Genomic DNA, 13,455 nt, shown 5'->3' with positions numbered 1-13,455 from the left:
CTAGATTCACAGTGACAAACTTCTCGATCAGTCTTTTCTTCAGCTTTATACAACAGTTCAGAGACAGGGACAGACGTCTTGGAGTTGATTCGTCTGACTCTGATAAGGGGAGTGGTAGTTAGACTTTTAAAACCAGCTCTTTCCTAACATCTAACATGTAAAAAGTGTCTCCCTCTGCTTGGCTTTGCTCTCGCAGGTTCCCTGTTGTGTTCGTCTCCCGCTGTGGCTTTCCTCTTAACGTCTGATAAGGGTTTATAGCATTGGGATCCTACTTTAGATGTCCTATATCCAAATAGTGTGTAACCTCAGCCTTCTTCTAACTCTCATCCTTCGTTTGTTCACTGCACTCACTCAGCTTTCAGGTAACCAGGCCTTCAAAATAAAATGCTGTGAAAGACACACTACGCCTTTAGTGAACACTCTTTGCCGACTCTTTAATCACGTTTCAGCTCATAGGAAGTAAAATAAGTTTTCTTTGGAGTATTAGATATTTAGTGATGCAAGTCTTTTATTGCATCTCTGTGTTGATTAACACTAACATTTAACGTACCGCGGAAAATCAGTACTTTTAGTCATTTTGAGTAAAAATGGTGGCCCGTGTTTGGACCTGAGGAGAGCAACAGACTGTCCGTCGCTCTGATCGTATTTCTCTGCTACCTCTTTAAATATGCGCTTGCTCATACACACACACACACACACACTTAAAGTCTCACAGCCGAACACACACTCATTCTGACACAAAAAAAGCCAGACACTGAACACAACACAGACACGCAGCACATTTGTGTGCACTTCTTTCTCCTTCACCAGCAGTTCTTTGCCAATGATGCACTTGTGGTTTTTTCTCGTAATACTCAGCAAAAATAATCATCTTTAAGAAAAGAAATACAAAAATATATTCTAGAGCAAGTCCTGGGGTAGCCAGGTCAGTAGATATACATTTAAAATTCATACAGAAAGTTCAAAAAAGCAAACATTAATATATTGTTCAGCTCAATTGTACCTTGGTGTGCCTAGAACCCACAGCCTTATTTTGGGACAATATCAGGGGTTTTAATCCAGAATACAGGACCCTCCGTCTTTGTATTGCTGACAGTCTCATTTAGTTTCCGCAGCTGATCCTTTTCCTCTCTTCATATCCACATATGTGTCGGTTATTACAATTGTTGCATCGATTGTATTAATTGTGGGAGGGGCTTGTCCTGACTTTTTCTGCTGGTTTATTCATTAATGTATTCCCCTTGGTTGATTATTTGTTTAGGTTGGTATTTATAGCCCAATTGTAAAGTACAAATCTTACTTTTTCTAATGAAATGATTTTCTTTTATTTGACTTAATTTAAGCGTTTTCTTTCCCAGCAGACTGGCCTCCCACAGAATGAACTAAACTCATTATTCGGCAGAACAAAAAGAAAAAACTATAGTTATGTCCCAAGATAAGAACCTTTGACCTTCACACACGCACACCACTATGCAGTAAAGCTCACCGACCTCAGTGCAGGAACGTAGTCTTTTCAACATACAGCAAACAGTTGCCATGGCATCAGTAGCCCTATATATAAAATAACTAGTGTTATACATACAGTACCTTAACCAATGTCTCTCTTCGTGGTCAAAATCACCGCCTGTTTTTTTCGTGTCGCTCTTCTTTTTTTTTTTTTTTCTCTTGTCTTTAAAGTTGATCCATTGTACTTTGTTTACATGCATTGTGTGTAGTAAAATACTGATCATGTTTTGGGGAAATCACAAATAAAAAGCTGTACATAATGATGCAAAACACCCCTTGTGTTCCTGCTTGTCTTTTTTCAAGGTCTGTCGGGTTGCTGGTATAAAGAGATGCATATATTTTAGAGAAAGTTAATTTAATTGCTTGATTTCTGAAAGGAAGCAGTTATATTTAATAAATACAAATACCTATTTTCACTAAATTGTTTTAACTTATTTGATTTTTTTTTGGGAAAGGTTTATGGGTTTTTTCCTTTTCCTGTACTGTGTTCAACCCGGTATCACGGCAAGACGTGAACATGTGACGATCTACCATGCTGGGAGACGTGAATATGTCACGGTTTCGTCCCTTCAAACGTGACAGTTACACGGTATTGTTAACATGGCCCAACCAGTGGAGAAATACCCGGAAGTGCCAAGCAAATGGTCTACCGCGCCTATTGGTCGGTTTTTATTGTCAAAATTAGATGTTTTTAATTTATCTTTTAATCGTCACACTCGATTTCGCCGATTTTCTTGTTGCCCTAGCTGGTCGACACCTCTTTTAGCAGAAACAAAGGCTACATTAATGTATTAAATCGATGTTAATCCATGTGTGTGGATCATAGACTGTATATATAAAGGTGTGGATGTGGAATTAACGGACGTTGACGATTGTGTTGCCAGGCAACGCAATTTACAAACTCTTCAACTACAACCCTAATTATATTTAAAAACATTTTAGAAGGCCTCACGAAATACTTTAATGTAAATTAAAATGTAAATGTGAAGGGATGTGTGTAATGTGGTGATTGACATTATTCACCCACGGATCTATGGGTTGGGGGTATTGTTCCGCACGGACATTTTAGTTACGTAACCGGACTTCCTGTTGATGTGAAATCCGAAAACATTTAAATAAAATAATACTTTATTCCGAGTTTGCTTGTTTTTCTCTTTGGAGGTTATCACATAACGGCATTGTAATACACGGTTCGGTTGCATTAAATATGACACATCTGCCGTAGTTCTGTATGTATAGAGCCCTGACATGGCCCAACCAGTGGAGAAATACCCGGAAGTGCCTAGCAAATGGTCTACCGCGCCTATTGGTCGGTTTTTATTGTCAAAATTAGATGTTTTTAATTTATTTTTTAATCGTCACACTCGATTTCGCCGATTTTCTTGTTGCCTTAGCTGGTCGACACCTCTTTTAGCAGAAACAAAGGCTACATTAATGTATTAAATCGATGTTTTGCCGCCAAAACTGAAAACGTGACGTGGATCATAAATATATCAGCAATTAAACAACATCTTACATTTATTTTCACACAATACGTCTCCTTGCAGTATCAAAACTAATTCGGCTGACTTTTATATTTGATCCAATTGGTAGATAGGTTATATTTACACCATAACGGTGCACAGCTGATAGAAAGGCACAACTAGTGGTTAAAGCATGTTATTGAATTTTATTATTTTATTATTTTTCACAAAAATGAAACCATCAATAGCAGAAACAGAATTAACTGTCATTAGTAAACCACTCAAATAAAAAGATCATAAGTGGTTTTGTTTTACATATATTTTGAGGATAATAATAGCAATGTAACACTGTCTATGACACTTACGGTACGTCTACACAGCAGCGTTAAAAAAATCTTGGAGGTGGGCGTATCTGAAGCTTGAGGATTTTTTGCGAGCAAGGCACACAACCAATCACATGAATCTCCCGCCCGCGACATACGAAGCAAAAAAGCCCGAAGTAAACTGGATATAAACTCCCCAAACAGGCGAAAACATACCACTGTCTCTGCCACCTCCCTCCATGCCTGGCTCCTCCGGTTTATATCCCGGTAGGTCTGGTCATAAAGCACCGGGTGATTCCCTACCGCTAATTTCTCCTCCATTTTCTGGAATATGAGGAAATGACCTGCGGTATGTCTCTCCCAGCATACACGCCGTTTGATTGGCTAGAGCTTGAACTGTCAGATTTGCGTACACAGGATTTGATTGGCTGACGCTTCCACCTCAGCCTCAAAAGTTGAACATTGTTCAACTTTGAATCCTGAAAATCCTGAAAATCTCCGCTCGCCCACAATGCAGTTCGGCGAAAAGTGAGGGAAAGTGACGTCACCCCATTCAAAGTGAATGGGCAGAAGCGTTTCAAGATTTTTTTAACGCTGCTGTGGAGACGCACCGTTACTGTATAACACTGATTTGAAAAACATACAGAAAAAACTAATTCACTGCCAACCTGTTCCACTCTGAGCCTGTTTTTCAGGTCTCAGGCTCGAAAATGACATTCCCAGAACAAATGACCATATCTTCCCTTCTAAAAGGGTTAAATTAATAATCTTTGTTCTCAAAGTAATGATAAACCTGTGAGTTGGATGTAGAAGTGTCAGAATCAATATAAATGTTTTTTATTTTAAAGAAAATTCAGATTTTACATAGTAAAAAACTGTAAATTATAGTGTCCGTCCAAAAATTATTTTTTACAGATAGTGAAAACTACCCTTGGATGATGGGTTAGTAGACTAAAAGCTTTAGGAATCCAAAGTACAACATATAATAAGTACCCTGTATCAAGATTGATGCACAACAAGTGAAATTTGACCTTTTTAGAGAGATTTAGCCAAAAACTGGGCCATCTGGGGTCATTTGGGTGGATTTGACCTATCTCTGGCCCCCCTTGCTCGATTTGGTTGGTTGACATACCCTTGTGACCGTTAGAGCCAATAGAATCGAAGGGGGAGGCTCCCACCCAGACACGTAAAGAAAAAATGTGGTTGCTTCGCGTGTGGAAAACGAAACCAAACTGGAGGAATGTCTCCTTCTGGAGTTTGGAAACTAAAACGCAGTTGTATTGCTTATGGATTATCAGAAATAATTTCAAAGAAGGCACAGACACATAGGATGAACCTATGGATTAACTGCAGCATCGTTTTTTTATCGTTTTAATGCCATTGAAGACCACTTTTGACCAAGGTAAGCCATATTTACGTGTTTAGCTTCTTAGCTCCACATGTGATGATGTACGCTTTCGTTTAGAGCGTCGCGAATGTTTATCACTGAGTGTTGAGGAGGGCACCGGTAGATTCAGTGTCTCCAGGACACCAAAAAAGAGTGGTTGGTTGTGCATCTAGGATAAGTAATAAGGGAGTTAGAGTGAGTTTAGTTGCCTTAGTATGTTACGTTTTTTTCGCTTGAGGCTAATTCAGAGGCTGAGTGCTAGCAATGTGGGTTTTTTTTGAAAAAAGAAATTAAAAAGATCAGTTAGCTGAGTTTCTTCCCGTTACATGGATATAACACATTCATAGTTTTATTCAATATTAAGATTCCTTAGACGTTGTTTCCTGCAAATGACGCGTTTATCCGCCCGGTACCGGGGGGAAGGTGTGAAACAGGTTTTAATAAAGTATTTAAATATACATTTCAGGTGTGCTGTTTTGTTTAGATCATTGACATCTGGAGCTCTTTTAATGTCCTTTTTGATTATTGTTACACCAGGTCTTGTCAAAACCTTTATTCCATATTCAATATCCATTACTAAACAAAACAGCAATTCTACTACACTACAATTCAGAGGTTAACCTGGTATTTTTACTCCACTACATTTATTTTAGTTACTTTCCAGATTCTGATTAATGATGTGAAATATAAACAACCCTTAAATCAGGCCTTAGTTACACCTGAGTAAAATTCAGTGAAGGTGATTGTCAAGTGCCAACAATCAGGAGAGATATTTGATAGTTGCTGCTTGAGAAGACTAAACATTTATCTGCAGATCCCTATAAAGTATATTCATTACTCGTTCTCTACTAATAGTTCATTAAAGACTGTATATAATGGCTATTTTGCATATCCCTTTCAAGATTTCAAGATTTTCTAAGGTTCATTGACATATCATATACACAACTAATTCAATAACGTGCTTTAACCACTAGGCGGTGCACACAAGGTACACACAGCCATAATAACTTTGTATTATGAGTGTAGGACACTTGTGTATGTATAACATCTGAAGATGTGTAGTTTTATTCATGTTTTCACATAATTGTACAGGATATTGCTATATTATTTCACATGTTTTACTTCTAATATCTGATTTGTAAAACATCACAGACAGAAAGGTATATCCGTCATTTAACAGTAAGCTATTGAAATTCTGAATCCATAGATGTGTCTCCCATCACCCAAATCCCCTGACTATTCTCTCAACTCAGTATTTACATTCTTATATTCAAAGAAAATCAGTAATATCTTTAAAAACGACAAGTCCTTTTATATCAGCTGTGCACCGTTATGGTGTAAATATAACCTATCTACCAATTGGATCAAATATAAAAGTCAGCCGAATTAGTATTGATACTGCAAGGAGACGTATTGTGTGAAAAGAAATATAAGATGTTGTTTAATTGCTGATATATTTATGATCCACGTCACGTTTTCAGTTTTGGCGGCAGTGCTTCCTGTTTGTCAGACTTTATTATACAGTACAGTCTATGATCCACACACATGGATTAACATCGATTTAATACATTAATGTAGCCTTTGTTTCTGCTAAAAGAGGTGTCAACCAGCTAGGGCAACAAGAAAATCGGCGAAATCGAGTGTGACGATTAAAAAATAAATTAAAAACATCTAATTTTGACAATAAAAACCGACCAATAGGCGCGGTAGACCATTTGCTAGGCACTTCCGGGTATTTCTACACTGGTTGGGCCATGTTAACAATACCATGTAACTGTCACGTTTGAAGGGACGAAACCGTGACATATTCACGTCTCCCAGCATGGTAGATCGTCACATGTTCACGTCTTGCCGTGATACCGGGTTGACTGTGTTATATCGTTTTTTGTGCATGTAAAATCCCAGAGTTAACTCCCGAAACACCTACATTGGACTTTACTTCTGTAACATAGTGACATCACTATGGAACATTCACGCTTCTATTGGCTAGCTAAGCGGTTGACCAATCACAACAGAGCCGGCCATCTGACCAATCAGAGCAGACTGGGCTGTGGTTTCAAACAGAGGGTGAAAAGAGGTATACAGGCATATGAAAAAAATAAAGCCCCCTAATGTAAAATGATACGTCTTTATACTAAGGTCTGGGGGTTTTCATACTTATTAGTAAATTCTGGGGAAGACAATGTAATCTCTCTTTAATTTGTCAAATAACAAGGTAACAAAAAAGGTTAGAAATGGGGATTTCTTGGCAAAAGGAAAAGACAGAAGTATTCATAGATGTATACTCAGTTAAGATATGTATTGACATTATTCATCACAGACACATTGGCCTATACAGTAAGTAGTTTGTAACCGTATTGCTGATTATAATGAATGTATATTTACAGTTTGTTTGAACATGGTGCTAGTTCATGTTTGGTCAGTAGAGGGCGCCAAGATGCTGTTGAAGTCCAGAGCCGCTGATAGACCTCTAGAATGAATGTGAGTATATGCATGTCCATACAAAATGAGTTTCACCGCCCCTGTTTTACTTGAATAGTTTTAGCTGTTTAATCTCAAATACTTCCCCAAAAGCTGTGGAGGGATGCAGCAGTGGAAGGCAGTTTGACAACTAGGGATGTTTCCATAAGTAAAAAATAAAGCGTGTGATTGAAATGTAATGGGTTCTTCCTTGGCCCATTGTTCACCATTCCAGCAAGTTTCATACAATCCAGGCTGGTCTGAGGTCAAACTAAAGTACAGGCACTTAATGCCAAGAACAAAAAGAGCAAATTCCCAGTCTGGAGTTAATATAAAATACTGTTTGTGTATGTTATGGCAGTGGCTCTCAACCTGAAGGGCCAGGACCCCTCCTGTGAGGTCCTAAGCTAAATCCGAACATATTTGACTCTTTTATGTCCATCATTTGTTGTTGGTAAAACACTGGATACCTCAACAATTCTAAAAAGCATCAAAGTAGACTGACACATCTCCCCACATTTATATTTCTTTTGGGGAGCCTTTTTCCTCTTTTATTTATTCGAGTATTGTTGTGCAACGTTGCATTTTTTTTCTTGTTTTTTAATACATCTTTCTTCAAATTGAACATTTCCTGGCAATAGTTCCTGTGACTGACAACCCAAACTCAAAAAGGCTCACCTCTTAGCAACAACTAGGACAAATAAATATTAGACTTTCAACAACAGACAAAGTGAGATTGCATGGAGGCCGTTGCATTCACTTTCCTCCAGATGTTTGACCCCCACCCACCCTTCTGGGCCTTGACACAGAATAATACAAGTTAGTGATTGTTGACAAATATGGACATTTCCTGATTTGTCAGAGTTATGACAAACCCTGTTCAACCAGACAGCATGAATCAAACGTCTGAGAGTTTTTTGCAAACCCCTGCATGACCCAGGTCTGGATATACAGGAGGATCTCTGTCTGTGATGAGAGTCATCCAAACATCATTAGGAGCATTTCCTCCATGTGACCCTGCAGGAGACGCCTCACATGCATTTCTGTGGGCTTCCTGGAAAGATAGAGGATTAAAAAAAGCCACTTTAATGACGTTTTTGTAAGCTGATGTTTTTGCAATAAGTAGCTTTTAAATGCTCATTATAAAAAGGTCTTAAATGCTGTAAATTAAGTGAGTATTTTCCTGTTGTTTATGTTCTCGCCGCAGCTCCTCATGGTTGGATGACTGTGTTCTCAGGCTTGAAATAAACTGCATCGACACTGCCACTACATTGCACTCATTGCGGTTTCGTAATAACTGCTTTTCCTATATTATGTCGTCGTCGTCCCCGACCACCAACCAGTTGCTAATGGCTGGCGCTGCAGTGCGTTGATTGACTATTACCTCGCTGGCACTCCTGACTCATATAAACACAGATGCAGTTATGGATGATGACACAGAAAAACCAGGCGTCTGAAGTGCTGCTCCGGTCACATTCCTTCATAATAACGGCTCGCAGTGTTGTCGGGAAACATCTCTGACGCTGAGCTTACAGTATGTCCTGACACTGCAACCAATCAGGACTTTATGATGCTCCCATGCCCCTGAAAGCAGTTAAAAAGGCACATGGGAAACACGAGTGCTGTTTTTTTGTAAATACTCTGGATGTTGTGCATTTTTAGAAACCCACATTTTAAACAAAAGGGGTAACACATGTTTGGTTTTTAAATGCCATTGATTATTTTCCTTGAATTCTTTCATTTCAAACTATTGTATTTTCTCCAGATCTCTGTTCACTTTCAGGATTTAAAAGCCACTGGTAGCCTACAACAATGAGACACTTTTACTATCCAGAAAAACAAACATTACTAGTCATAAGTTAAAGGATAAGGCTGGAGTATCTATGTTTTTAATATTGTCAACAAATTCCCTGAAAAGACCAAAACTAAAAATGTATTACGGCATGTTCCCAGTGCACTTTTCTTGTTTTATTGTCCATTAGCAAAAGTTGCAAAACTGATTTGTTAGATTTTATGGTTGCACCTCAGTCCAGGTTTCCTGCAATCTAAGCAGAAACTAGAAGGTCAAGTTAAAACGCTGCAGACCATTGATTGATCCAAGACAATTAGGACTAACGCTACATTGGGAAATCCTGCACAAACACACCATTTTAAAATAGCCATGCTATTGTAACATCACAAAGTGGCCAACATCTGATCAGCTAATTTTCAGACAGGTTTTTAAATAAATGGATCAGGACAAAAAGAGAGGGAATCGTTTTTCCATAATCTCTTTACACAGAGGGGACACGTATTTATTTATAAAAGACATGAACAAGTGGGATTTTGCGAAATAGGTGACCTTTAATGTTTACTTAACTTTCTGACCCTGAGGGTGCCTGCTGCCCAAAAGTATAATTTAATGTTCAAACAATGGCTGAATATTTCCGTAAAAAGTTGTAAATAGTATATTTGTTGGGTATATTTTCAGTATTTCTGTGTATGCATAATGCTGCGACCCCAGAAGGGAGTCAGCTCCAGTGTTTCTCACTTGTCTCATCCTTTCATCACCATTTCCCAGGGCTGTGCAGCTTTCCCAGCAGAGGAGTGTTTTACTGAATAAGGTTCTTGTTCCTGCAGCCAAGCGTCCAACATCCACAGCTGTTGCAGCAGACAAATGGAGAAGGAGTTCTTCAATATTAGGTGAAATTGTGCCTCCTGTTGCTCACAGTAAATCAGGCTTGTACACTATTGCCTGCCATTTTCACACACTAAATATAATGTACAGCACATAGTGGCCCCACACACACAGGACTCATTCCTCATGTTGCTTGCTGGTGTCACTTTATACAGGCCGTTTGCTGAAGCTGTGAAACAGAGGCAGACGACTATATTTGTTAATAATGATCAACTGTTTAAATGTTTGTGAATAGAGGATTGTTTGTTTGTCTCTGTCAAATGATTCCCAGCTGAGCAGATGTCAGTTGCTATCTGCTGCAGATGCTGCTGGTTTTAAAGGTCCCATGTCATGGCCATTTCTACTGATCATAATTCCATTGTTGAGGTATACTAGAATAGATTTATATTGTGCAATTTTCCAAACTCACATTGGTTTCTCATACAACATCTCTGTATAGTATGTGTATTCACTCTCTGTCCTAAACGGCTTGTTGGAGCTCCTGCCCCCCCCCCCCCCCTCCCTATGAGCCCACTGTGCTCTGATGAGTCCACCACCGTTAGCAACCAGAAAATGACACCAGTAATGACAAACAGATGAGAATGCTGCGTGGGGTCTGGGTGCCGTGTTGGCGGGACGTTGCGCGGCTCGTTGCTGCGAGGGGCGGACAGTGTGAGCTGTGTTCATTTCCTGCTTGCTGCGTGGGATCTGCTAGACAGCGAGACATCGCGAATGGACGCGGGAAGGGTGGGGTGCTGAGGGGGCTGCAGCACCCCCATCTGCGAGGCTCCACTAGCACCCGCACCCCCAAACGCGGCGCACCTACAGTGTAATCGCGCCACAGTTTCCCTGCTGCGAGGCTCCACTAGCACTAACATTGCTGGGCAGGTAGTGTATAATAGTGTATTTTGTACATTTGTTTGATGAAAACAAAACTGTAAAACCAAAACAACTTGCTCCAAGAAACCAAAAATGCTCTGTACAACTAAAACTGCATTGACATGAAACAGGATTTTCTATATGCTCACTGAGAGGTGAGCAAACAGCTGTCACCTGATTGTTTGTTCGTTGAAAGGTCAGTGTTAAATTATGTGAATGTAGAAATAATTTGAACTTGGAGTTCAGAGCTCAGCCACAGTTTTGAGTGCTGCCCGACATCGTGTGTAGCGCTTCCGCCTTCCGCTAGTTAGCATGCTAACACTCTCTTCATAGAAACACAACATCAATGTCAGTGCAGAGCTGTTCACCACTGTTAATGTGAAAGCAGCTTAAGTCGGGAGGGTCATTCTCTGTAGGTGACCCATGGTTAACGTAAAAATTAAGATTATAAAGAGCATACATTTTCCCACGCTGTATGCCCATACCATATGTTTTCTCTATGCTTCTTCCAACATCTGATTCCAGCCACATGACACAATGTTATTATAGCTGCAGTAGTACATCAAAATGGAATATTTTAAATGTCCTGACAACATGCGTGACGTATTTCCCCAGTCAACTGGACAGATTTGCTACTCAAATCAAACTCACTGCACAACATGTGCTGGTTATGATAGATTCAATGGTGGGTTTATGATTATTTAGACATCTCATTAGTTTTTTTTTACATGCTTTTGGAGAATTGCTCAACTCCTGAACTCATTGTATAAATAACAGAGTTGTGATTATGAAACTGGAAGAAAGGAGGGGGATACAAAATAGGAAAGAGGGGGCTCATTGAGAAAGAAAGAGATAGAAAGAGCGTGAGGAAGAGGACGGAGGTGGTGGGTGAAAACAAGAGGGTGGGGTGTTTGAAAGAAGGACATCATGGGGTTACAGAGAGGCTGCGGTAACACTGCTGACGCACATGTGAAACATGGAGGGGAGGGAAGGATGGAAAGGAATCTCTGGCAGGGATCACCAAACCTCGAGACGAGGTCAGAAAGCCACTGGCGACATGACGAACACACACACACACGCACACACACGCACACACACTCACACACACTCACACACACGCTAGAGTCGGGGTAGTAATAATAACACTAAATAGTAGTTTAATAGGTGATAATCATCGATTGGCTTCTGACTGTAAAACAAATAGGAGTGAGGGAACCAGCGGTGAACACACACACACACACACACACACACACACACACACACACACACACACACACACACACACACACACACACACACACACTCTCCCATTCAAAGACATTTAACAAGTAGTACATCTGTTTTTTGGGACAGCATTCCGTCACCACTCCTCAGGAAACAGGACCGGTCAAACTTGACCGGTATAAATAAAAACAAGGATAATTGTGTGTTATTGTTGAGTAAATAACAGTGTGTTGTTTAGAAAGAATAACAAATTAGAAGGAAAAAATAGATTTCAGTATTCTGAGGCTCTGAGCCCCATTTATTTTCCTCGCGGACGGCAAAAAAAGTCAGACATTATACGATTTAAAATAAAAACAATAATCGTGGCTTGATATTGAGTAAGAAAATGTTTTTATGAACCCCAGCTTCCGGTCTTCCAAGACCCGACCGGACAAAAAGACGTGTTGCAGGCACGAAACATACTACCAATAGAAATACTGCTTGCTTGCTTTTAAAATCGTTCTGTGTGACACGAAAAAAAGGGGAAAATGGTGTTGGTGAACACGAATCAATAGATTAAATGTTGTGACTGTAACACGAAATGCCGTGAGACTGGGTTGTTCAAATGCATGTGAGTGTGTGTGGGTGTGCCTCTCTGTTTGGAGGCTTACAGTACGTGACCCAACAAGTGTTTTTATCTTTGTACGCGTATGTGAATTCATGCATCTGTGTACGTTTGTGTACTGGTGCAAGTGAGATAGATAGAAAGTCTCATTGGTATGTATATGGGGCATGAGTGTGTTTGTGTTTGTGTGTATGTGTCTGTGTGTGTGTGGTTGCATTCTTATGTGAACATGTGTGTGTGTGTGTGTGTGTGTGTGTGTTCGGCCAGTCGGACCGTGGGAATGTGGTGAAGGATTTCTGCGGTATTTTTAATGTTTGTTATTAAATATTACCACAAGGGACCACGACCAAACCCCAGACACTCCTCCTCCGCTCCCCGACCTCCTCCTTCTCTTTCTCCCTTTCCTCCTCCTCCTCAAGTGACAATGAAACCAAAATGACTCACCACTTGTTTTAAAATAAATCCGACACTTAAGGAAAAAGCCAAGCTAAGTCAGAACAAACTATGGCAGGGGTGAGAAAGTCAAAATAACCAGGGTAACTTAAGAAGTAAAGTAAACTACGGCAGCAGAGTGACACACAGCAGCAGGTGGAGGCATTAGTATGGGAATGAGGGAAAAAAGCTCAGCTCACTCAATTGTTATATAGGAGTGAGCGAGGAAGCCTTGTCATAACAGGTTTCTGAAATGCCTTAATTGGGACTTATTACGCAGACCTACTGAAAGCAAAACAATCATGTAACGTATGCTCCCCCCGCCCACTCGCACATTTTGGTCAAGACTCTCAGCTGATCTCTATAGCACAACCAAAAAGAGGGACGTCTGCACTTAGTCCATTTTAACTCTCCTGTTGTGTTCGTTCCCCCCCCCCCCCCCCCCCCCCCCCCTTACTTTGGTGTTCGCGGTCAAATTTGACCGGTCCTGCTGTGTGTGTGTGTGTGTGTGTGTGTGTGTG

This window comes from Trematomus bernacchii, unplaced genomic scaffold, assembly GCF_902827165.1.
Source record: "Trematomus bernacchii unplaced genomic scaffold, fTreBer1.1, whole genome shotgun sequence".
NCBI lineage: Eukaryota > Metazoa > Chordata > Actinopteri > Perciformes > Nototheniidae > Trematomus > Trematomus bernacchii.
This window is presented reverse-complemented; position numbering follows the sequence as displayed.